General features: G+C 45.9%; 2 long non-coding RNA genes across 2 annotated transcripts in view; one reads left to right on the forward strand and one right to left on the reverse strand.

The window, feature by feature from the left end:
* The window catches only part of LOC145533470 (uncharacterized), a 48,850-nt gene that overhangs the window by 13,543 nt on the left and 9,036 nt on the right, over positions 1–26,271 (forward strand). Inside the window, exons 4-5 of the long non-coding RNA XR_014074105.1 lie at positions 3,029–3,161; positions 15,801–16,090. This is a non-coding gene — a long non-coding RNA (uncharacterized LOC145533470). The remainder of the gene's footprint in view (positions 1–3,028; positions 3,162–15,800; positions 16,091–26,271) is intronic.
* On the reverse strand, positions 823–3,073 carry LOC145533471 (uncharacterized). The gene is made up of 3 exons (XR_014074106.1): positions 3,017–3,073; positions 2,691–2,748; positions 823–910 (listed from the first exon to the last, which is right to left on the reverse strand). It is a non-coding gene; the product is annotated as an uncharacterized LOC145533471 (long non-coding RNA).

Raw genomic sequence — 26,271 nt, forward strand, 5'->3', positions numbered from 1 at the left:
ATCATTATGTCAGAGTGTGTGCATAATCACCCCAAAGGTAACAATTTCCATGGAATAAATGGACTAATAGCAATGAAAGAAGACAAGAAGACGCCCTAGTAATATAATTTTTATTGGCTCTTTCCTTCACTCACTGTCTGGATGGACAAATAGCTGCCTTGTCTCACAGCAGAGCTCTTGGTGGAAACCCCTGCTAGTCAGATTCAGCTCTGCGGTCTTATCTGTAATCTGAGGACATCCCCTCCCCACCCCAGCAAGTCTGTCAGATAGAATCCAATTCAGGAAAACCGCTTTGGGGGGATTTTCTTTCTGGTTTCTTTCTCAGAGCCACAGGGAGCTGGGAGATCCCTGCTCCCATAGCCTGTCCACCTGGGAGGAAGTCCCTGACAAATCATTTCCAAGCACGGAAGGAGTATCCCTGTGATTTAGGGTGCTTTCCAGAGTCTCTGAAACCTGCCCGGAGTTACAGAAAACCTAAGGGCGGTGAAGACGCGGCTGAGAATTATTGAGCGTGAGGTAAAGAATGGACCTTTGCCATGTTAACATCCATCATGAAAGCGAACGGGGTGATTTATGTTTTCCAGAAGTGGCTTTTTGGAAAGATCTGAACTTCAGCAGCCCTGGGCTCTCACTGACATTTGTCTCGCGTTATAAAATAACATCTCAGAGGAACACCATTTCATGACTTCACAGAGAATCATGTGTATTTAAAAGTTCTGTGTGTGTGTGCAAAAAGTTGAAATAATAGCCAAATCCTTGCTGGATTAAGGCGACTCTATTCAGAGCCAATTGTTTGAGATATATATCAGACCTGGGCTTGGTTGGACAAGGGAGCTTTGCTGGGTCTCTTGTAGGGATTCGCCTTGAATGTCTCCCATCACAGAGGCATTTGCTGCTTGTGAAATTTTAACTGGAAAAAAAAAAAGAAAAGAAAAGTGTTAGTCACTCAGTTGTGTCTGACTCTTTGCAAACCCATGGACTATAGCCATTGGCCAGAGCTCTCTGTCCATGGATTTCTCCAGGCAAGAATACTAGAGAGGGCTGCCATTCTCTTCTCTAAGGGATCTTCCCAATCCTGGGATTGAACCCGAGTCTCCAGAATCGCAGGCAGATTCTTTACAATCTGGGCCACCAGGGAAGCCCAGGGTCTTAATTAGTCCCCCCTCAATTCTATATTTTTTTCTTCATGACAGATCAGAGCCTGTATTTATTTTGTCTCTTTAATTGTTTTCCACTCTAGAATGCAAGCAGCCCCCTGAAAACAGGAACTACAGTCTTGTTCACAGTTTTCTTCCCAGTACTGAGCAGAATACCTGCTAAAAACATTATATTAATAGGCGCTCAGTAAATATTTGTTGGGTTAGTGGTCAAAATGGAGCTGAGTCTTTGGGGCAGCACTTAAAAGAATATCTTTATCATGGCGTGACTTGAGAAATGAAAATGAAAAGATATTAGATAAACTAACTTCTACATTGAAGACTAGATCAACTCAGCTGCTGCTGCTGCTGCTAAGTCGCGTCAGTCGTGTCTGACTCTGTGCGACCCCATAGACGGCAGCCCACCAGGCTCCTCCGTCCCTGGGATTCTTCAGGCAAGAATACTGGAGTGGGTTGCCATTTCCTCCTCTAGTGCATTAAAGTGAAAAGTGAAAGTGAAGTCGCTCAGTCGTGTCCGACTCTTAGCAACCCCATGGGCTGCAGCCTACCAGGCTCCTCCGTCCATGGGGTTTCCCAGGCAAGAGTACTGGAGTGGGGTGCCATTGCCTTCTCTAAGATCAACTCAGTAATAAAGGGTAAAACCTAAGTATAACATATTGATTTAAATTTGATTGTTTGGAATATAGGGCCAGACTTGAAAGGAAAATCCTCCTATTATCTCTTATGATGAAAGTACAGTGTCGTGAAAAACTCACAGTAATATGTGGAAGATATTGACTGAACCCATGCCACATGGACCAGTCAGAAAAGAGGGGGTGTATCATGACTGCCCCTCCAAATAAGAGATGGGGTTTCTATTGCTCTAATTTAAAAAGACACATGCATCTCAATGTTCATAGCAGCCCTATCGACAGTAGCCAAGACATGGAAACATCCTAAGTGCCCATCAACAGGTGAATGGATAATGAAGATGTGGTACATATATATACAATGGAATACTTCTCGGCCATGAAAAAGAATGAAATTCTGTCATTTATTTTTTAACAGCAAGAAAGGACCTGGAGGTTATTATGTTTAGTGAAATAAGTCATACACAGAATGACAAATACTCTATGTTATGACTTGTATGTGAAATTTAAAAAATGGTAAGTACGATTGAACTTATTTACAAAACAGAAACAAACTCATAGACATAGAAAACAAACTTATGGTTACCAAAGGGGAAAGAAGTGGCAGAAGATAAATTAGGACTATGGGATTAACAGATGGACACTACCATATGTAAAAATAAGATAAGCAACAAGGATTTATTGTATAGTGCAGAGAACAAGATACAATATCTTGTAATAACCTATAATGGAAAAGAATCTGAAAAAAAGATAGATCTATACATACATATGTATAACCAAAGTACTTTGCTGTTCACCTGAAACTAACACAATATTGTTAACCAATTGCACTTCAATTAAAAAAAAGAGAGAGATGGAGTTTCTGTCAATAATAGTTTCAGAGCACAAGGTAACCATGCCTTACCTTCTAAGCCAAGGGTCCTCAACGTCTGGAATCTAATGCCTGATGATCTGAGGTGGAGCTGAGGTAATAATAACAGGCATAAACTGTATAATAGTCATGCTCCTAAAGCATCCTAGTCCCCTGTCCATGAAAAAATTGTCTTCTACAAAACAGGTCCCTGGTGCCAGAAGTGTTGGTGATTGCTGCTCTAGGGTGTCTCTCCTAGAATACACACAATCTAAGGGCAACCAAGCACCCCCCGCAACATGGACTGAGGACAAACAATTCTTCATCAAGCCCACAATGTGTGTCAGGCTTTTTGTACTCATATCATAATTAATCTTCACCTTTGTGCACAGAGGTTTTCTCAAGGGAAGCACCGAAGATCAGTTCCATTTGCTGAAGGTCTCAGGAATTAAGTGAAGGTTCTCTGATTCCAGAACTTTGACTTGAGATCTGAACAAAGGCATCAAGAGTGACCTTCCTTCCTGGGTGAGTGGGGGGTGGGGGTGGGGGTCCACATGATCACCAAGGAAAAGAGTATCTCCATAGATAGGCTCCAATGTTGGTTTTGGTTTGGATTTGAATTTCTGAAGTTCTTTGAGGATCCAGGTGACCTGGGTTTCCATCCTAGAGCTACTTATTTCTGGAGCCACTGCCCAAAATAAGTTTGAAACTGAGCCTTCAGAGAGCATTTGCAGAACTGGTTTCTCTTTATTTTCCAATCTGTAAAATGGGCACAGTTGTACCCAGTTCACCATGGTGCTCTTATGAGGCTAAAATTAAGCCAGTAGGAGCAAAAGTAATTTCAAAAGAATTGGGTCTAATGGAGGACTACTTTTTCTTCCATCTAAATAATTTTCTAAGTCAAGCAAAGATAAAAATATTTAAATTTCCATCCACTCTTCTCAGTTCAGTTCAGTTCAGTCACTCAGTTGTGTCTGACTCTTTGCGACCCCATGAATCGCAGCACGCCAGGCCTCCCTGTCCATCACCAACTCCCAGAGTCCACCCAAACTCATGTCCATCGAGTTGGTGATGCCATCCAACCATATCATCCTCTGTCGTCCCCTTCTCCTCCTGCCCCCAATCCTTCCCAGCATCAGGGTCTTTTCCAATGAGTCAACTCTTCGCGTGAGGTGGCCAAAGTATTGGAGTTTCAGCTTCAACATCAGTCCCTCCAATGAACACCCAGGACTGATCTCCTTTAGGATGGACTGGTTGGGTCTCCTTGCAGTCCAAGGGACTCTCAAGAGTCTTCTCCAACACCACAGTTCAAAAGCATCAATTCTTCGGCACTCAGCTTTCTTCACCGTCCAACTCTCACATCCATACATGACTACTGGAAAAACCATAGCCTTGACGAAATGGACCTTTGTTGGCAAAGTGATGTCTCTGCTTTTTAATATGCTATCTAGGTTGGTCATAACTTTCCTTCCAAGGAGTAAGCGTCTTTTAATTTCATGGCTGTAATCATCATCTGCAGTGATTTTGGAGCCCCCCAAAAATAAAGTCTGACACTGTTTCCCCATCTATTTCCCATGAAGTGATGGGATCAGATGCCATGAGGAGATCAAAGTTTGGCTTTTATAGTTTTAAATGTGAAAAAAAGCCACTTTCTCATCTAATGCTTTTTCAAGTTGCATTTTCTCATTGTCTGATGAATACAGGCCAGCAATTTCTTCACATTAGAACTGTTTCCCACCTCCCCCCTTCTGGTGGTCTCTTATAGCTAATTGGGTTTAAAGGGGAAAATCAGGTGTTCAGAAACACTCACTGGTTCAGACTCATTAATGGTTCCTTCTTACTCTATTGTATCTTGGCAGAAGAGTTTCAAGCATGTCATTTCTACCCCCACCCACTTCGCTTTTAAAAACTTTTGACAAAGACCAAGCCACAAATACCCACCGTAGATCATCAAAAGCCAGCACCAATTTGGCTAATGGTGCGCACGTTGTTTTTAGATTCCCTTAATACTTTAAGCACTTAACTGGAGCTTGTGTTCATCAGAGCTCTACCCTGTGGTTTGCAGGCAGAAGCCCACCTGACGCTTAGTGCCCCTGTCTAAGAGTTGATAAGGCTGTCTGGAGTCTCTAAACTCTTTTAAGTGCTAAATGTGGAGCTGGAATCGGGTGCCTCCCGCTGAACAATGTGTGTTGTTTTAAAATGATTACTCAACGTGAAGAGGTTTCCAGCGCACTAATGCTCAGGGTATTTAAACAGGGTAATGGGGTATCTGTAATGTGCCTTTTTAGTTGGCAACTTAATAATCTCCCTCTTGTTCAAATATTATTTACACCACAGCACATCTGATACCCTCCGAAAGTTAAACAAGCCATTCAGGAAAACGGGATTGAGTTGTGACAGGCTGAAGGGAAGCGCTGGGAGTGCCGGTCTTCATAGAGGGTGAGATAAACTCTCGCATCTCTTTGTGTGTCCTTCTTGGGAGACAGTGAGGAATTTTAACTGCAGATGAAGAGAAAAGTGAGACACATCCAACTGTATCTATTAGGCTAGACTCCAGAGATATGAAAAGCAGTTTCTGCAAGGAGTTCATTTGTTTTTCTCTACCTAATGCTCTGGAAATGATCACCTATGCATGAATGGTCCACTGGATGTTCCCCCTCCCAAAAAACTGGGATATAGGGAGAATCCTAGTGACACTTGTACTCCTGAAGTCTGAGAGAGTTTCAGGGAAGAGCTGCAGCCCCTGGAGGCCTGACGTGCCCCAGGCCTGCAGTTGCCATCATGTGATGAGGGTAGACGGTCACTGTGTCCCCATCCTGCTACTATTGGGACACCTCATATATCTGAAGGTGGTGACAACAACACCCCCCATACACATTCTTTCTTATTCTTCCCCTTCAACTTTATTTATTTATTTTTTGGCTGCTTCCAAGTCTTTGTTGCTGTGTGGGCTTTCTCTATTTATGTTGAGCAGGGGCTACTCTCTAGTTGTGGTGCATGGGCTTCTCATTGCAGTGGCTTCTCTTGTTGCAGAGCACTGGCTCTTGGGTGCATGGACTTCAGTAATCATTGCACACAGGCTTCGTTGCTCCAAGACATGTGGAATCTTCCCGGACCGGGGATGGAACGCGTGTCCCCTGCATTGGCAGGTGGATTCTTATCCACTGGGCCACCAGAGAAGTCCAGTGATCATTCTTGATCACTAAGAGACTCCTTCCCCACTCCCCCCATTTTTTTAACTCCTTGACTTTTAAAGGTGTCTAATTCGGGGAGAAAGAGGCTTGTAGTGATAAGAGCAGAATATCAGGCTCTAAGACATTAATATAGTCCAGGAGATGCTTCAGTTCTGAACTTCAATTTCCCATCACATGTGCACAAATATACATGTTTGTTTGAGAAGAGAAACTGAGCATTTCATGATACTTATTCTCTGACTGTGACTTCCCAACATGTTAGACATGAGTGGAAAGAAAGCAAAAAATCTCTTCCATCTTCTGGGTGGTCGGGGAGGTCTGTGTATTTGATGTTCTGAAGGCAAAGCCTCTGGTTGATGGATGGTGTGGGGGTGGGGAGGAGAAAGAGCTGTGAACCAGAAGATAGGCAGTTGGCCTTCGGCTGGGGGTTCCCAGGAGCTTGGCTCATGTTCTTGAACAAACCTCAGGGCAGTATTTTTGTATCTGTCACATGGGGCTGATTGGATTATACAAATGCCCTCCATCCAGATGCTCAGCATCACTGAGAGAGCAACAGGGGATAACAGAGTACTTTCTTTCAAGAGTCAAGACGCCCAGCTATTTTTATCACGCTTCTTGTTGAATAAGCCCCAGGACCCTGGGTGGGGGACGGGGAGCTGTTGCCATCCAATCCAACAGTGGGAGTGGCAAGCTGTGAAAATGGGAAACTCCTAGGCGTACATAGAAGCCCTGGCTTCCCAGGACCCATAGTCCACAGTGAATATTGCTGTTGTTTAGTTGCTAAGTCATGTCTGACTCTTTTGCAACCCCATGGACTGTAGCCTGCCAGGCTCCTCTGTCCATGGGATTTCCCAGGCAAGAATACTTGGAGTGGGCTGCTATTTCTTTCTCTAGGGGATTTTCCCGCCCCAGGGATCAAGCCCTCGTCTCCTGCGTTACAGGTGGATTCTTTACCACTAGACCACCAGGGAAGCCCTACTATTACCAATGACAACTATATCAGGAGGATTTCCCTTTGGAACTGAAGAACTGTTAAGGTGTGGTAACTCATGTCCCAAATCATGGCCCTTGGGCCAAAGCAAGCAAACTACCCGAGGTGGGCCCAGTGCTCCCAGTGTAAAGGGTGTATGCCCAGACACCTGGGCTGTCAATCTGAGCCCCTCCTTTTACTCTCATTACCAGACGTGAAACTGCAAGTGACAGCTGGGGGACACACCCAAGGCTCTGAGGCACGGAGTGCTGGCTTGTGGCCAAGACCTTGGGATCCCGGCTTCCATGTTTTTGCTCTTTCCAGCCCAGCACACAGCTTCATGGGAGCCACTGCCAGGAGGGCGTGAAGTCCCCATGGCCTGAGTTTCATCACTGGGAAGTTGGCATCAACACTGGATGGGTAATGGGAAGGAAAGCAGTGTCCTGTCGGGAAAGAGGGCAGTTTTCTACTCCCTGGCACCTGGGAGAGGCCTCCAGGGATGGCTGGGAGCCTCTGAAAGTCCTTCCTAGCTGCCGGTGTGAGAATCTTCCCAGCCTGTGCGGATACTGGGGGCTGGGAAGTCATTGTGAAAACCATCTCAACCCTCCTGATGGCATCAGATCTGCTTCTAGCCTGTAAATCAGGTAGGAGCGGACTCTAGGCATCATCTTCTCATGGCAGCAGATGCTGTCACTGGATCTCGGGGCCCCAGGTGGCCTGGTATCTTCCCAAAGATGCACTATGACTGCTCTTTGTTTCTGAGGCTGTCTGTTTCCACCTGTGCCCACACCAGTGCCCGCTCCAGGAGGGCAGCAGACCAGGTTGGACCCTGCACTGCTCTCCACAGATATTCCTGCCCATGGAGGCTCAGCTGTGGGAGCCCGGGTGATATTTCTTCAGTCTACTGCCTGGGCCCTGACTTCTCACTAGGGAACAGCTACTCAAATCTCAGCCCAGGCCACCCCAGCTGTATCTAGATCAGCTCAGGGGCCTGGGGATGGTCTGGGGACCAAGATTCCCTGCCAGGTTCCTGCTCAAGGCTGCACGAGACGGCAACATGGCCCTGATCAATTTGCTGAAGCACATTTCCATGGAGAACTTTCACATAGAGGCAATTTTTAGCATTTGGTTACAAGAGAATAGTCTCTGAATAAGGTTAGAAAATCCGGCCCCATTGATTCTGTGCCCTGATGATTCTGCTTGGCCCTGGAAATTGTTTTGCCCTCGTTTGGGCAAAACAGCTCTGCCTCTCAGTCGGTGCGGTCTCGCTCTCTATTCCTTCTATCTCCTTGCTGTTGGCCTGGGCACCAGGGAGGCACAATGTGTCTTTTGTAATTTCCTCCAGGGGCCCTAGGCTGCCAGCAAGAAAAATTATAGCCTCTCCTCTCACTAAATCCAAAATTCTGGTCCAGTGACCTTTGCTTGGAGACTGTATTTCTCACCACTGCACCAAGAAAAAAAAAGTCCAGCCCAGGGCTTTGATTCTGAAAAGCATGAAAAGAAAACAACACACAAAACAAACAAACAAGTCAGCCCAGCCCAGCCTGGGCAAAGGGAATTTCTTTTCATGTGGTTTCCTCGTGCCTACATGCTGTGACAGGTCCAGGACGGCAGGACACTGAGATTGGATGTTTGGGGAGAGTCATGCTGGCCGCCCGGCACAGAACTGGATTCAGAGTCCCTAGTGGGGCCCCCAGCCTCGCCTGACCACCTGCCTCCCACTCCGGCCACCAGGCTGCATCTCCCATCTCTCTGAGTTCCTCATTCAGGACGGCTCCCGTAGAACCTTCATGAGACTGTCCCAGGGCAGAGCTAAGGTGAGGATGGGTGAGGTGAGCCATTATGCACAGAGCCTCGAGGGTGCACATGGAGGTCTCCTGCTGGTCCTAAGTGTCCCTCGGATGTTTTCTGCTTCAGTCTCTGCTCCTTCCACAACACCTCCCTGCTGTGGTTGGACCAGGTTGATCCAGGGTGACCAAAAGCCTAAGCAGAGAGTGGTGAGGAAATATCAGGGTCCCACCAAACTTTCCCCTCCTCAAATAGAGGGAGATTTCAAACTCGTGACCGCATTCTACAACAAGTGTGTGAGAGGGGATGTGTGTGCAAAAAGGTCATGGAGACACTGGACACAAGCCACACTGCTGGAGTTCACAGGACAGAATGTGGCATCCCTGTCTGTGTGGTTAGCAGGTGTGCTGGTTGTAAAACACACCACCAGGTAAATGCCCACAGGAATTTTCCTTCCCCAGCATGAACTTTCTATGCTATGATAAGCTCAGACAGTCAGTTGTGTCTGACTCTTTGTGACCCCATGGACTGTAGCCCGCCAGGTTCCTCTGCCCATGGAATTTTCCAGGCAAGGATACTAGAATGAGTTGCCAATTCTTCCTCCAAAGGATCTTCCTAACCCAGAGATTGAACCCGTCTTGAACCCGTGTCTCTTAAGTCTACTGCACTGGCAGGAGGATTCTTTACCACTAGCACCTCCTGGGAAGCCCTCTCGAATATCTGAGGGGACTCTTCAGAGATAGAGAAGTTTCTCAAGTGGAGACACGGGTCAACGAGACCCGGGTTATTCCTGGTGATGCTTGTCCACTCAAACCCACAGACTTGAAACCTGGAGAAATGGCAGTTACAAAAATTATATCCCAAGAGGATGACCCTGCCAGGAGGCTGTGAAGAGCCATGATGCAAATTGGATCAATGGATGGGACACTTACATTCAGGCCCATAGCACAGGCTTTATGGTGAAAGGACATTAAAACTGGACTCTCCTGCCTTAGAAGCCTGTGATGGTGGAATTGATGCCAAGCATCCCTGCAAACTGCATGAGGGAAAAACAGACATCAGCTTAGGAAAGATAAGGAACACAGAACTAAAAGGGGTCTTTACAGAAAAGAGTGGTGCTGAGGCAGGTCCCCAGTGTGAGGATGGGAGGGAACACGACTCTTCAAATCAAGGCGAGTGACAGAAGAGGTCTTCAGGAGGAGGCCTTGATGTGGCCCCTGGGGTTTGGAGGCCTGGTGTTCGACTCTCTCCAGGTTAATCACAAGGAGCCATAGTCTAAGCCCAACAAGGCCGGAAAGACGGTTTCACTGGAATGTATTTATTTCCATCAACAGCATGACAAACACACCTGTGTTTTTCCGTGAGTCCACTGGATCCGTGGGAAGGAGATGGTGTGGGGACATCTTGAAAGGAAGCTGCTTTCGGAGGGAGTTCTCCTGGAAGGGTGAAGGGCTCCAGGGAGCAGTGGGATCCAGAAACACAGCAGGTGGCCTGCACGAAGCACTGAAGGGTAGGGCTCCCAGCCAGGGAAGGGGGGACCCCCCATGCCTGCTACCTGGGGAGCCCAGTGCCATAGTATAACTGCATTATGAAATGGTCCATACTCACGTTCTCTCACTACCGACCCAGCCCTGGAAGTGATCAGAACCAGGGCCTGGGGGAAGGAGGAGGGATGGAAAGTCAGGAGCAGAGGCGGAAAGAAAAGTCCACGGCCCACCCCTCCCTCGCTGCTGGCTTTACAAGGGGAAAGAGTCTACCTGTCAAAGAAGTTTGTTCTGATTTATACCACTAGTACTATTTTACCTGCTGAAATGAGGTTGTTTATGGGACAGAAAGGGCTTGGAAAAGCTTTGAGGTCTGCTTGAGGTTTCGTGTAGGAACATGTAAGAAGTAATCCTCAAGGTGACTTTCATGGTGAAAGATGGGAAAGAAGACTTTATTTTTTCCTTTTGTACCTATGAACTTTAGCTCATTCAATAAAATACACCATAAATAGAAGTCCCCTCCTCAGGGGTGTTTGGGGGAGAATGGATACATGTATATGTATGGCTGACTCCCTTCACTGTTCACCTGAAACTATCACAACAGTGTTAATCAGCTATATCCTTTACAAAACAAAAAGTTAAAAAAAAAAAAAAGAAATCCCCTCCCCAAATCCTCACGGTGATTGTCCTGACAGAAGGCAGTAAGAGGGGGGTGGCTGCACTGGTTTACTGGGACCGCTATAGCAAAGCTCCAAAGGATGAGTGGCTTAAACAAGAGGAAATTTATTTCCCTGTGGTTCTGGAAGGTAGAGTTTGAGGTCAAGGTGTTAGTAGGGTGGGTTTCCTCTGTGGTCTCTCCTTGGCTTGGATTCTCCCTATGTCTGTGTCTGAATTTCCTCTTCTTGTAAGAACACCAGTCATGCTGGGTTAGGGCCCACCCTAATGACCTCATTTCAACTTGATTACTTAGTTAAAACTCTTACCTCTGAATAGTTATTCTCTCCATCATGACTCCCATTGAAATTGTTGATGATTTTAATATCCTTTCAATTATAATTTTTCATAGAGTGAAAAACAGTGCTCTCATGAAAATACAGAATGAACACATAAAAAATGTATTAATTCATTAATGAGGAAACTAATATGATGGTAAAGCTGATTCCAAGGGCACTTTGAGGATCTGACTGTTTATAAACATTTTGAAAACTAAGTGAGGATAGCATTGCTAGGGTAGATACAAGACTGGTTCCTGTTTCACAGGCCATAATGCTAATAATCTGTGGGATTATCTCTTCCACAGAAATGTACAAGTTAATGTGTAACTTTACAGTGTCTGGGTTCTAATCAAATAGCAAATAGTAAAGTCAAACATAGGTACGTTCTCCTAGATAATCTGGTGATCTGAAGTAGGCTTGTTAAGACGTGTTCCACCCTGACATTGAAGAGACACGTCACCATGTTCGCCTTATTCCCGAGTTTTCTATAACGTTTCTGGGTGATTCCTTCCAACACAGAGGCCTCTCCATTGCCTGTCTTTGTCTCCTGAGGACCTGGTTCTCTGTTTTACCCCTGCTCTGTATCTTCCCCCGCCTTTGGCTCCCAGATCAGCCAATCACTGCAGCCTCCTGCCTCCCAGTTTCCATCCACCATTTCCAATTTTTCCAGCTCACTTCCTCTCATTTCCTAATCCCAACAATTTTTCATCTCCAACAGGAGCTTTAATCCACAAATCCCATCACCTTTTGACATCTCTTACTGAGACCTGAGACCCAGGACCCTTTGCTGCAGGGCTTGCACCTGGACAAACATCTCCTCAAGCCACAAAATACCAAGAAACTAAAAGGGACTGGGGTCAACTATGGAAAAATGAGATACAGAAAGCCCCTAAACACAACTTCCACTTCTGAAGAGCAGTGAGCAAATGCAGGGTACTGCTCAGGTCCCCTGCACACAGTACTACCAAGTGGGTGGGCAGACCACCTAAGCTACCCCTCCAGACAGACCCCTAAACCTGCTCCTGCCCTCACCCCATACAAGGCACCAGCTCACTCCTCTTTGAGGAGCAAACAAGGGAAACTATTACTTGTTTTGACTTCCTCCTGCTCTAGCAGGGGCCCCAATAAAACCTTGCCTGAATGTCTTGTCTGGCCTCTTATCAATTTCTATTGATTAAGGAGGCCAAGAGCCCTGGTCAGTAACATTATCACCTCTTGTCTTCACATCCCTTTCCCCCAGCTTAAATCCTGTGGCCAGTTCTTATAAGCACCCCCTTTCAGAGATCATCCAGTCATCTGCTTGGTTCTCACTGTGCATCCTCCCCCGGCTAAGCCACACCCAGTGGTAGCTCTTCTACTTGTCCCTAGCCCCATGCAGCTGACTGTTGCTGGTGACAGTCATGGACATAGTGACCTCTCTCACTGAAATTCATGATCACTGACCCTATGGGGGTTCTCAGCGTTCCCAGATAATCAAACTGCATGTCCCATGTCCATCTTCTCTCTCATTCTCCCAAATCTGGGATCGGTGACCTTTTTGGTGAAGTGATAGATACTAAATATTTTCAGCTTTGAGGGCCATCACCTCTATACAACAACCACTTAACTCTGCAGTCTGGCAAACTAATCCTTGTGCCCAGAGCCCTACATGATTTCTTCTCTCGCCTCAAATTTCCCACGTTTCCTCCCCCATTCTTACTTTCAGCTGAATTCTTATTGAAAAAGGACTGAGAAACTAGAAGCAAACAGGAAACAATGTCCACAAACTCTACCCATGAGAACCAGTGTCCACAAGCCTACTTTCCAGGTTCTGCGGTCACACTGCTTTTGTTTCTGGTGAGGCCAACTCTCCTCTTAGAGGACTCAGGGGCACTCCTTTGGTTTCCTCTGCATCAGCTATTTTCGCTCCTTGCTGGGTTGTCTCAGTCAATACACAAATACAATGATATTTCTCTGCATATGTGCTAAGTCGTTTCAGTTATGTCCGACTCTTCTGTGACCCTATGGGCTGTAACCTGCCAGGCTCCTCTGTCCATAAGGATTCTCCATGCAAAAATACTGGAGTGGGTTGCTATACCCTCCTCCAGGGGATCTTCCTGACCCAGGGATCGAACCCAGATCTCTGAAGTCTCCTGCATTGGCAGACGGGTTCTTTACCCACTGAGCCACCTGCATAGAAATATCCAATCACTATATTGTGCATCAAGAGCTAACATAATGTTATAGGTCAGTTATACTTCAAAAAAAACAAAATCATAGAAAAAGAGATCAGATGTATGGTTCCTAGAGTTGGGGGGAGGGGGATTTGGATGAAGGTGGTCAAAAGGCACACATTTCCAGTTATGAGATAAACAAGTATTGGGATACAATGTTCAACATGATAAACGCAATTAACACCACTGTATGTTATACAAAAATTGCTAAGAAAGTAATTCCTAAGAGTTCTCATCACAAGGAACAATATTTTTCTTTAATTTTGTATTTGTAGGAGATGATAGATGTTCGCTAAATTTATTGTGACAACCTTTTCATGATGTATGAAAATCAAATCATTATGCTGTACACCTTAAACAGTACTGTATGCTAATTAAACTGGAAGGAAAAATTGATATTTCTCAACTTCTTGACTTCCCTTCTTCTTCCAGCTAATGACTCATTTCTCTCCCTTCCTTTTCAGCAAAAATCCTTGGAGTTGTATATTATATTGCCTCTGATTTATGTCCTCCTGCTGTCAAATCAGTTTTTGGTTGACAAAAAACTGATTTTTCCTACTGTAACAGACAGGACACTATGGGGCCTTCCAAAAACAGACCTCCCACCTATGTCCTCCACCTGCAACTTATATGTAGAAAAACTTTAGCCAAAGAATAAATTTAATCAGATAAATGAGAAAATGCAGGCAAAGAAAAATAGTCAAGACCAAATAATAATGGTTTAGTTATTAAACAAAGTCAAAGACCTTTAGTTCCTCCTCAAGGGCTATAGATAATATTCTGAATCATATCCTATGAGTTGTCTTATAGATACTGAAACCCCCACCAAGTGGAAGAAATTAACTACATGATAACCAGAGTGTAGCCATGACATAAGCTGCCAAAATTGTGAAAGTTGGCCTCAAGGAAATGGGTACAAACCAACCCTGGAACTGAAGATTGACTATACTTAAAACAATCAAAACGATACTGATCAGACCACTGATGACCAATTTCAAGATGATTGTCAGAGCTGAATGTGCTGTTTCTGCATGTAGTCTCCTCTCTTCACCTACACACCCCTGAAACACCTCTTTAAAATCTCTTGTTCCCTGTTGACAGGGGGGAGTTGTTTCTTTGGGACATGAGTCCACCTTCTCCCCAGGATTGTCCCCTTTCTCAATAAAGTTATATTTCCTTCTATCCAACACTTGTCTCTCAGTATTGGATTCTTGAGCAACAAGCAACCGAACCTGAGTTCAACAAAACTATCTTTCCACCAAAACTGCTCTGTTCTCCATCTTCTGAGTCTCCACATCGTCAAGCCCAGTGACCATCCTTGTCCTCACATCCCTTAATCCATGACAGCACAGGCACTGCTAGCATCTCCCTCCTCCATACATAACTGTGGGTTTTTGCACTTCTCTTGGTTTTCCTCTTTCTTTCTTGGCTTCTCCTTTGCTGGTGAACATTGCAGGCATATGCCCACCTCAGGGCCTGCGCACTTACTCTTCTGTTCTTCTGCAGGTAGCACATGTCTCTCCTTCACCCTCGGCTACTTGAATGACACCTTCTCAGTGAGGCAGTCCTTAGTGGGGCCACTTGTCCAAAATCAAAACTCCTTCTCCCAACATTTCGTATTCCCTTCATGTTTTACTTTTTATTTAATACGTAGCTCCATCTAATATACTATGTATTTTATATGGTGACATGTTTATCTTTAATGTCTGTCTCCAAGAATGCAAAATATTTAACTATCTTACATAGGTTTTATGAAATCAAATAAAGGAGATCTTTGTTAAAATCTAAAGACAGAATATTTGTTATCACAGCTGTTGGTATATTGGGAGAACCTAAGAAAAATCAAGTCAGCTAATGGACTTTTTCTTAACTTAATCTTTAAAAAAATTAGGAAGTAACTGAACTCTTTTCCAATATATTCATCTGGGAAGATGCAGGCTTCCTTTATTGTGCCTTCTGATCCTTTGGGTCTTAAAATCCTCCCAAACTTCAGATTAGTAAGTATATGACTCCATTCAGACTCTTTTTGGGAATCAAACTATGATCCCTTTGTCCCCTTCTATCTTTGAAATTACATTCTAGACAAGAAATAAGCTTCCAAATTATTCCCCACAATTCTAGAATCAACTTTCTGTGGCTTCAAAAACCCTATTCAGTGCTCATAAACTCAATCCCAGGATGTTTAAACTCCACAAGGAAAATTTGATTCAAATTGGCTATATCCGCTTATGTAATGTGTCCACCAAAGGATAGGGTTCTCTGCCTTCTCAGTTTGTTTTGGGGTATGGCTATGGGATTCTGGCTGGGTCTTCTACAGCAAGCCTATTTTACAGTGCCATTTTTATTGGCAGAAACTTTATTATGCCAATCTAAATGGACTGGTGAAGTTATTTTGAAAATAATCTTGAAAGGTAATCAATAACGCAGGTCTGACTTTATGGAGATCGGTTTTCTCATTCCCCATCTAGCAACCCAGACTGTCAATCATAAATTGAAAACAGTAAGTGTTTTTTGTCCTAGTCAGAAGAGGAGCCCAGGCAGCAGAGAAGCAGTGAAAGTTTGACGTCGGAGAAGCCAACATCTTTTCACTCAAATATCAGAGTGAGGGGCGTGAGTTCCATGGAAAACTGAAAGAGATCTTTATGGGTATGATGCAATTCTAGGAGGCAGCCACCTGGTCCGTCCCTGGGTGAACTTTAAGCCTCACTTTCCCTCTTGGGGTCTGCTTGGTCCTGGTATTACAGAGCATCTCCTGGAGTACTTGTAGTTGTGACGGAGTTGGGTCTACAACGACTCAGACAACCAATCGGGTAAGTGAAAGGATTACTCAGCAAGGCTGTGTGAGTTGATTGCATGTTTAAATTTTCACCTCATTATGCCAGCAGTGAGTTTTCTGAGAGGTTGTAACAGAAGTTTTCTGATGAAGGAAGATGGTCCTTTGGTTGAGCCCTGTTGGAACCCACTAACAAGCTAGTTGATGAATTCTCCAGGTTTTCCCTAGCATGGCCACTAACTAGAAGATTACTAATACACCATTTGTGAGTAACATGTTCGCCACTTGTTTGATTCTTCCCTGGAAGCAGAGGAATCTCCTCCCATGTGATAGTAGTTCCCTTGATGAAGAAGCATAGAAACTACTGATGTCTTATAAAGGAGACAGATTCACAGACATCACGCACGCACACACACACATACACACACCCCTCCACCTCCCAGTCTCCAAATCCCCATTGCAGTCTGCACCATCCGGCTGCTTTTTTAAATCACTGTTTCCACCTCCACGTGTGTGTGTGTGTGTGTGTGTGTGTGTGTGTGTGTGTGTATACAGATGGTAAGGAGGGCAAACCCAAAAACCAGCCTTCTGCGGTTAGGCTGCTCTCAGCTACCCCTAAAGATGGCATAGCCCTCCCTCCCTTCTTGAAATCTTACTCAGTAGCCCCTCATCCCCCCACCACCCTTAAAATCTTGCCCAGACACCCACCCTGCACTTATCTTGCTTTAAAATCACAGCATGGGAAGGAGGCCCCCAGGTCAGGGTGATGGTCGTGTGTCATGCTTATTATTCTGCACCCAGACAGACAGTGTGCCCTTTGAGGGAAGGCCCATGCCCGCTGCTTTCTATTCTCTATGCCTAGCGGGAGACCTGGGTTTGATCGCTGGGTTGGGAAGATCCCCTGGAGAAGGGAAAGGCTACCCACTCCAGTAGTCTGGCCTGAAGAATTCCATGGACTGTATAGTCCATGAGGTCGCAAAGAGTTGGACACGACTGAGTGACTTCCACACACACACACATGCCTAGCACTCTATGCCAAACATGGTAGGAATTTAATTAAAATTTGTTGATGGATTAATTGCACCCATTGACTTAGTTGTATTGTTAAGGCAGAAGGTTATCTCTCTGAGGCCTACTCTCCTGCTGGGAAGTCACCCCAGCTAGTCAGTGAGAGGGCCGAAGCTCTTGGAACCCCCCTAGCAGCCTCCCCACTGCCACGGTCAAGGACGGAGGACAGCGGCCTGCCCATTCTCTGCCAAGGATTTGTGCTCTCTGCCCTCGGTGCACTGTCCCTGCTCACCCTTCTTGTGGTCCCTGCTTCTCAAAATCAGGGGCAAATACTCTTCCCCTACCCAGCTCAGGTACCGTGGTGGTTTCTGCATTCGGCCCCCTCCCCTCCTTTTCCTGCTCCAGCCTTCTAGAAGGAGAGGGCTGGGGGCAGAAACTCCCCGTAAGTGGCACAAAGGAAAGGCATAGGTTTGGGGCTCAGGAAACACAGGAGTTGGCCCTGGGTCCAACGCAGACTCAGACACTTGCTCCTACCCACCTGTGAACAAGCAGCTGGACCTGCTCTGAGGATGTGGGAGCCGGATCCAGCCTCAGCGACTTCATCTCCGCCCGTCACAAGTTATCATTCAGTCCCGGGGCCCTACTCCTGGGGGTTTGGATTTGGTGGGTCAGTGGGGGCGCCTGGGCTTTGTGGACAATCAATGTCTCCTATCAGGAAAGTCTGGAAACCCTTGTTTAGCTGACTCTGGTGGGTACTGCTTAGGCGTATTGACACAGGGCTTCCCAAGGGAGGTCCTTGGACACCATCTTCACAATTTTGCCATATTTATATACATTCCATGGACTGAATAGCTTCATGTTTTTCTTTACATTATCTAGCATTTTTTTTAAAAAAGATCTTCTTTAGCCTATTATCTGTAAAACCTCACTGCTTTGAGGTGCTCTTGTCCTCTTATATGCATTAATGTGAAAAACATTTCAAATTAAAAATGTTCACCCCCTCACACCAACAAAAATCATTTCAGACTTCACCCCACCAGGGTATGTGTGTATTCCACCAGAGTTCAAAAGTGGAGCGGCTCGACGAAGAGTTAATTTACTTGGCGTCTCCTAGGTGGACATTTAAACCCTTTTAACCCTGCAGTTGGAATGTGCAGCCCTGTGACCCCAGGCTGGGGCGGGAGCCGCTGGCAAGGGGGAGGCCAGGCAGCTTCCAGAAGCTTCGTGCTGTGCGCTCCATACCCTTATCTCCGGAATCCAAGTGCTGGCACACAGGAGACTGACACAAAGAAGCTGTTTAATCACAGTTCCTCAGCTGAGTCCCTGGGGGGAGGGGGGTTACTTTTGGAAAAGGGGAATAACACACCCACTATGTCATTACACACCAGTGTTCCAGTGTCCTGGTATTGTCACATCCCTGTGTCCTTCCCAACACACACACACACACACACACACACACAGGCCCATTTGTAAATGGAATCCCAGTCAAGGTAAGCATGATACTTTAAAAACAAAGCCTTATCTCTGCTCTCCATCAGGCCCCCTTGAAAGCACTTGCTGTCTGGCTGATCTTTCTCTAGGAATCTGTTTTCCTTGTGGCAGCTGCCGAACCCAGTGAATCAAGCCAGTAAACTATTTTGACAGCATCTGCTTCCTTTATTCTTGCTTCTCTCCAATCCCAGCCCCCATTTAAAAGCCCAGACACAGCCCCTCCCGGCCCCACGCTGGAGGCAGACAGCCTCTGTCACTGCTAATGGTGTCATTCATTCTTCAGTAAATCCGAGGGCCTGGAGGTAACTGAGGGCCAGGGTAACTGAGGTCTGCTTTCCCATTGAGGCCCCTGACCATGGCCTTCCCAGGGCAGGGGCACCTCCTCTCAGAAGGTGTGGGGTACCCAGCAGGGCGGTTGCCCCAGATATGCCCTCCCCTTGTCTGTTCACTCCGGCAGTCAAACACTTGTTCTCTTGAGCCTGGTTTTAATCTTCGGTGTTTTGGTCGTTCAGAGTTTTCCGTCCAGCACTCAATCCCCAGAGAGATGTAATAACATCTCAACTTGACACCTTAGCAGAGAGAGTCAGGACCTGGCTACATCACAGCAACGGAAGAGGCTGTGCCGCCTGAAGCCAGGAGTGGGGGCTCATGAAAGGGAGGTGAAAAGACAAGATGAGGAGACAGGAGGGAGTTGACTTGGGTGGGCAAGGACCGTGTAGCAGTCCCACCCTCAGTGGTTTGTGTGAGGACACCCGAGCTCTGCGGGAAGAACGAAGCTGCTGCTCCCTAAGCTGCCCACCTGTTTTTCAACGTGGAGAAAATGCAAAGGTTCTGCCATTGTTGTAACAGGTGCATTCTTTGATTTCCAGGAGAGCCCTTCCACAAGATAAGACAACCAGGATATAGTATTTATATTCCACAGAGAAACTTAGGCTGGTGGTGGACACACAGAGAAGGGCAGGAATGAACAAGGCTTGGAGAGGGTAGTCCATCAGATCCTGAAGTTGGGAAGAAGTGGAAGAGAAGGGGCAAGGTCAGGCTGAAAGGTGGTTTTGTGTAGAGATGCATGGCCCATTGTCACAGTGCAATTCAAAGATGTACATTTCTGGGGAGTCAGATTCACCACAAGGAGACTTCTTTACCTGTTGGATGAGGTGCGTGATGAGATGGGTGGTCTATCCCGGGTGGCTTCTCCTGTACGGGAGCAGCACAGGGAGGCGGCTGGACACCTAGGTGGAGGTGCCAGGATTTCTATAGCATATTCTGGTCCATGAAAGTATCAGGTGAGCTCCATGTCCTGCTGCTTGGTGGAGTGAATGAACCCAGTTGAGGGGTATGTCTGACCTCAGAGTTGAGTGAGAGTTTCTGTCCATTTGAACACAGAGAAGCCTCTGTCTGGGTGATTATTTTGATTCAAGAACTAAAAGTATCTGTTTTAGTTTGTTAGGGTGCCCGTGACAAAATATCACAGACTTAAAAAACAGAAATTTATCTTCTCACAGTTCTGGTTGGCTGGAAGTGCAAGATCAAGGTGTCGGCAATTCTGTTTCTCTTGAGGCCTCCGTCCTTGGCTGGAAGACAGCCGCCTTCTTGCTGAGTCCTCACAGAGCCTTTCCTCCCCTGTGCGCCTGAACTCTTGCTGTGTCTCTATGTGTCCTAATCTCTTCTTCATGAGGACAATGGTCAGACTGGATTAGAGCCACCTTACTGCCCTCCCTTTAACTCAGTTGTCTCTTTAAAGGCCCATTTCCAAATACAGTCACTTCCTGAGGTTCTGGGGGTTAGGGCTTTAGTGCGAGAATTTTAGTGGGGGGCACAATTCAGTCCCTAACAAGCAGGAACCCTGGAGGACACGGAACGTGAAAGTGTTAGTCGCTCAGTCATGTCCGACTCTTTGTGACCCCACGAACTGTAACCCACCAGGCTCTTCTGTCCATGGGATTCTCCAGGCAAGAACACTGGAGTGGGAAGCCATGCACTTCTCCAGGGCATCTTCCCGACCCAGGGATCGAACCTGGGTCTCCCACATTGTGGGCAGATTCTTTACCATCTGAGCCCCATGGAGTACACTGAGGGCACAGTGATTTTTGTCTATCAGAGTCTTCAGTGTCCTGCTTCTTCCTGAGCAGCACCTTTCCAGATGTAGGGATCGTGCTCTGTCTCCTGAGGCACCCACCCTGTACTCTCCCCTCAAGACAACACCTTTCACGATTTGGGGAATGTTCCAAACAAGTTTCCTGTCATGTGCAATACAAATACTGTGTATATTTAGGATGACAGGTAAATATTTTATAGATTCTGAAGTAAATAATGCATTTATTTGAAATGTCAGTGTAACTTTTTATAGACTCTAGTAGAACTGCCAGCCAGCAGGGAATCTGGGATGCTTGGAGTTTCACGCAGGATGGAAGGCAGGCAAGGTCGGAGTCAAAGGAAATCAGAACAGGGCAGCCTGTTCATAAACCCATCAGAAGGCAGCTCCTGTTCTCCCTCTATCTGGATGCACAACCTGTTCTCAGATGAATTACCCTAGCCTGGGAGGAAAGAGAATAGGGCTGGGAGCAGCAGGTAAATCTGAATTCATGAGCCAAAATGACTGTTTATTTGTTATTGTCTGTTTTGCCAACATCTGCTGGATCATCAAAAAAGCAAGAGAGTTCCAGAAAAATATCTATTTCTGCTTTATTGACTATGCCAAAGCCTTTGACTATGTGGATCACAATAAACTCTGGAAAATTCTGAAAGAGATGGGAATACCAGACCACCTGACCTGTCTCTTGAGAAACCTGTATGCAGGTCAGGAAGCAACAGTTAGAACTGGACATGGAACAACAGACTGGTTCCAAATAGGAAAAGGAGTACATCAAGGCTGTATATTGTCACCCTGCTTATTTACTTTATATGCAGAGTACATCATGAGAAATGCTGGGCTGGGTGAAGCACAAGCTGGAATCAAGATTGCTGGGAGAAATATCAGTAACTTCAGATATGCAGATGACACCACCCTTATGGCAGAAAGTAAAGAGGAACTAAAGAGCCTCTTGATGAAAGTGAAAGAGAAGAGTGAAAAAGTTGGCTTAAAGCTCAACATTCAGAAAACAAAAGTCATGGCATCTGGTCCCATCACTTCATGGCAAATAGATGGGTAAAAAGTGGAAAATAGTGTCAGACTTTATTTTGGGGGGCTCCAAAATCACTGCAGATGGTGATCGCAGCCGTGAAATTAAAAGACGCTTACTCCTTGGAAGGAAAGTTATGACCAACCTAACATATTAAAAAGCAGAGACATCACTTTGTCAACAAAGGTCCGTCTAGTCAAGGCTATGGTTTTTCCAGTAGTCATGTATGGATGTGAGAGTTGGACTATAAAGAAAGCTGAGTGCCGAAGAATTGACGCTTTTGAACTGTGGTGTTGGAGAAGACTCTTGAGAGTCCCTTGGACTGCAAGGAGATCCAACCAGTCCATCCTAAAGGAGATCAGTCCTGGGTGTTCATTGGAGGGACTTATGTTGAAGCTGAAACTCTCAATACTTTGGCCACCTCACGAGAAGAGTTGACTCATTGGAAAAGACCCTGATGCTGGGAAGTATTGGGGGCAGGAGGAGAAGGGGATGACAGAGGATGCGATGGCTGGATGGCATCACCGACTCGATGGACATGAGTTTGGGTAAACTCTGGGAGTTGGTGATGGACAGGGAGGCCTGGCGTGCTGCGATTCATGGGGTCGCAAAGAGTCGGACACGACTGAGTGACTGAACTGAACTGAATCTACAGAATGGGCTTCCCAGGTAGCTGTAGTGGTAAAGAATCTGCCTGCCAATGCAGAAGACATAAGAGACACAGGTTTGATCCCTGGATTGGGAAGATCCCCTGGAGGAAGAAATGGCAACCCACTCCAGTATTCTTGCCTGGAGAATCCCATGGATAGAGGAGCCTGGTGGGCTACAGTCCTTGAGGTCACAAAGGGTCAGACGTGACTGAAGCAAGTTAGCACACACACACACTTACAGAATGCAACTTGCAGAAAGGCTGATTTTCTCTGTCTTGAGTTATCAGGACATCCTCAGTGACGGATGACACAGACGCAGCAGGCAGTCAGTGACTATTTCTGAAAAAAAGAAAAAATGATGGTGAGATTTGATGCCAAACTGAATAGCTGTTCCAGTACACACTTTTCAAAATGCTGCAAAACCCCCAGCCCCACCTGAAAAGGCCCACAGTTTGGATCCATAAACTGTGCCAACCTTCAGTGTAAGTTTATTTGTGTTGGTTATAGGAACTGGCTGGAGTTAGCTGTACAGGAATGTGTGGTTGCTGTTGGCTTGGAATTAGAAGTAGGCACTCTGGATCCTAGGGCCCAGGTGGGTGCCAGTCTGGTGAAGGGTGATTTAGGGGGCATTGGGAGCAGAGAAGGCAATGGCACCCCACTCCAGTACTCTTGCCTGGAAAATCCCATGGACGGAGGAGCCTGGTCATCTGCAGTCCATGGGGTCGCTAAGAGTCAGACACGACTGAGCAACTTCACTTTCACTTTTCCCTTTCATGCACTGGAGAAGGAGATGGCAACTCACTCCAGTGTTCTTGCCTGGAGAATCCCAGGGACAGCGGAGCCTGGTGGGCTGCTGTCTATGGGGTCGCACAGAGTCGGACACGACTGAAGCGACTTAGCAGCAGTAGCAGTAGCAGCAGGGAGCAGAGAGAGGCACACTGCAGGTAGGGGTGGAGAAGAAAGTCTGAGAAGGAGAAGGAAGGGGTGTCAGGGGGACCAGAAGACCTTTCCTACCTTCCCAAGTTTGCCCAGGAAGTGCCCTTTTCACACATGACAATAAGTGTTTTGAAATTAAATGTAACCAAACATTCACTAGTTACCAAGAATTTTCACTCCATTCAGAATAATACCAGTAATAGCATTCACAGCAAATAGATAAGTAGTACTTGCTGTTCAAACTGTTTTACATGTGTCAATTTATTTCATCTATCCCATGAGTGCTGGAAAGTAGAGGTGAGGTAGGAAGATTGAGGATCTGCCAGGTAAATAGAACCTGCATGGATTCATCAGTACCGTTTCTCTAGATTCCACATCTACGTGTTAGTATACGATATTTGTTTTTCTTTCTGACTTTACTCTGTATGATAGTCTCTGGGTCCATCCACATCACTACAAATAACCCAATTTCATTCCATTTTATGACTGAGCAATACTCTATCGTAGGTACCTGTTTGTCCTCTTATACAGGTCATGAGGTTCTCACAACAAGTATACAGGGGTGGTTTGCCATTCCCTCCTCCAGTGGATCACGTTTAGTCAGAACTCTCCACTATGACCCGTTTGTCTTGGGTGGCCCTACACGGCATGGCTCATAACTTCATTGAGTTACAAAAGCCCCTTTGCCACGACAGAGCAGTGATCCATGAGGGCATCAGAGGATGAGATGGCTGAATGGCATCACCAATGCAATGGACATAAACTTGGGAAATGGTGAGGGAAAAGGGAGGCCTGGCATGCTGCAGTCCATGGGGTCGCAAAGAGTCAGACATGACTGGGCGACTGAACAACAATGAACCTATTTGCAGGGCAGGATTAGAGGCACAGACTTAGAGAACAAACAGGTATCCACAGAGGGAGAAGGGGAGGGTGGGATGACATGGGAGATTGGGATTGACATATACGCTACCATGTGTAAAATAGATAGCTAATAGGAAGCTGCTGTATAGCACAGGGAGCTCAGCTCTGTGTTCTGTGATGACCTAGAGGGATGGGATGGGGGAGGGGTGTGGGAGGCTCAAGAGGGAGGGGATATATGTATACGTATAGCTGATTCACTTCGTTGTACAGCAGAAACTAACATAACACTGTAAAGCAACAAAACTCCAAAAATAAAATAAGATATAAAAGAAAAAAATCTGCTTGGAAACACATGAACCTCTCACAAATCACAGAGCCCGAAGGATGAAAAGACTCTGAGAGCCCAGGTCCCACACCTCTACTGACAGATGGTGGAAAGCGGCATTTCCAGGAGCCATCCTGCAGCTCACAGTCACTAATGAAGCACACAAAGCCCTGTTCAGACCAGGGGCAGACCTCTCGTCAGATTTCAGGACAGGGTATCAACCAGCTTGTTCATTGGAGAGGCATGGGATTGCCAAGAGACAAGAGAAAAGACAGAGAGAGAACATTTTTTAAAGACCATATCTCCCTTCTAACATTTCTGTTAGGACAGCACAAGCTGATGGATCGATCAATCTCAAGTTTTTTAAAGATCTCCTTCTTTTCTCAACTTAAAATCAAAACCTTAAGTCCTCTGCAGCAGAAAGCCAACAGAGACCTTGTTGTTCAGTCGCTAAGTCATGTCCAACTCTTTGCAACCCCATGGATGGCAACCTGCCAGGCTCTGCTCACTGTCCATGGGATTTCCCAGACAAGAATACTGGAGTGGGTTGCCATTTCCTTCTCCAGGGGATCTTCCTGACCCAGAGATCAAACCCACGTCTCTTGCCTTGGCAGATGGATTCTTTACCACTAAGCTGCCAGAGAAGTCTGCTTCTTTGTTACCTAAGAACATTTTAATCATTGGCTGTCACAGTCACTCAGTCAACTGGTCAACCAGTATATTGAAAGTCGTGAGCCCCTCTGGGAATGCTGCTGTGGTCTCTGTCCTTACAGACATTGACACATGTTGCACCCACAGAAGAGAATGTAATGTAGTATATGGTTTTATTGCTATTCTAATTGTGAGAAATCCTTTAGAGTAAACTGTATGTATATTAAGAGTGTGTCAAGTAATTTTTAAGCAGATTCATCCATGACTTCCTTTAACCTTTGGATCTCATGTGTTTTCTTGAAGCACTGAAGTGTCTGTTACTCCTCTTTCATGCCTGGGGATTACAAAAGACCAGGTTGTGAGGAAAGACCCTGCCCGGCTGTTTTGCTTCCAGAGTCTGAGGTTGTCCGGTATAAAATATTCCAGATATATTTCCTGGTACAACATACCTTGAAAATTACATGCTTTCAACTCAAAGCATAATTGGATATAGGAAACTGATGTTCATGCTGTTTTATAGCATGTTTCTCATACCCTGTGACCTTTTGTCCCCCCCACCCCCCCGTCCTTGAATGCGCAGAGAGATTAAACCTCAAAAGAATCCAAGTGTAATCTCTGAGCAGCTATGGATTTGTCAGGAAAAAACCCTGTCTCCACAGCAGGCTGGATCCTGTCACCCTGCACCACTTTAATCACCAAATCTGGACTGGTAGTGTTTTTACAGACAGTCAGGATAAAAAAAAAAAAGGAAAGATAAAATTTATGGATGTCCCAGGGTCCTTGCTGTAATCTGACAATGATGACCTTCAGTGTTAATGGTGTGGAAGCTGCGGACCACCGCTTTGGAAACTGAAAATGAGGACATTTAAAAGAAATCAAAGAGCAAGTATGAAACAAGAAAGACGTCTTCCATCATCTATTCTGGTGTCTACGTAATCCTCCACACTTTAGTCCGAGAGATCACTTGAGATTCTGGGAGCCTTTCAGGAGATTATCTGTATCAGTTAAGGCTTTGAAGTAGTGGCTGCTGGCATCTCATTACTGACAGAGATCAAAACTCAGAGCAAGAGGGCCGTCCCCAGCCTGTAGGGCTTCATTCACACATCACAGAAGCACTAAATAATCAAAGTCTGCGACAATCTTCATGTGCTACCTGCCTGGCCACAAATAGCTCTTC

The sequence above is a fragment of the Giraffa tippelskirchi genome, chromosome 13, assembly GCF_054371585.1.
Source record: "Giraffa tippelskirchi isolate mGirTip1 chromosome 13, T2T-mGirTip1v1.2.pri, whole genome shotgun sequence".
Classification (NCBI taxonomy): Eukaryota; Metazoa; Chordata; class Mammalia; order Artiodactyla; family Giraffidae; genus Giraffa; species Giraffa tippelskirchi.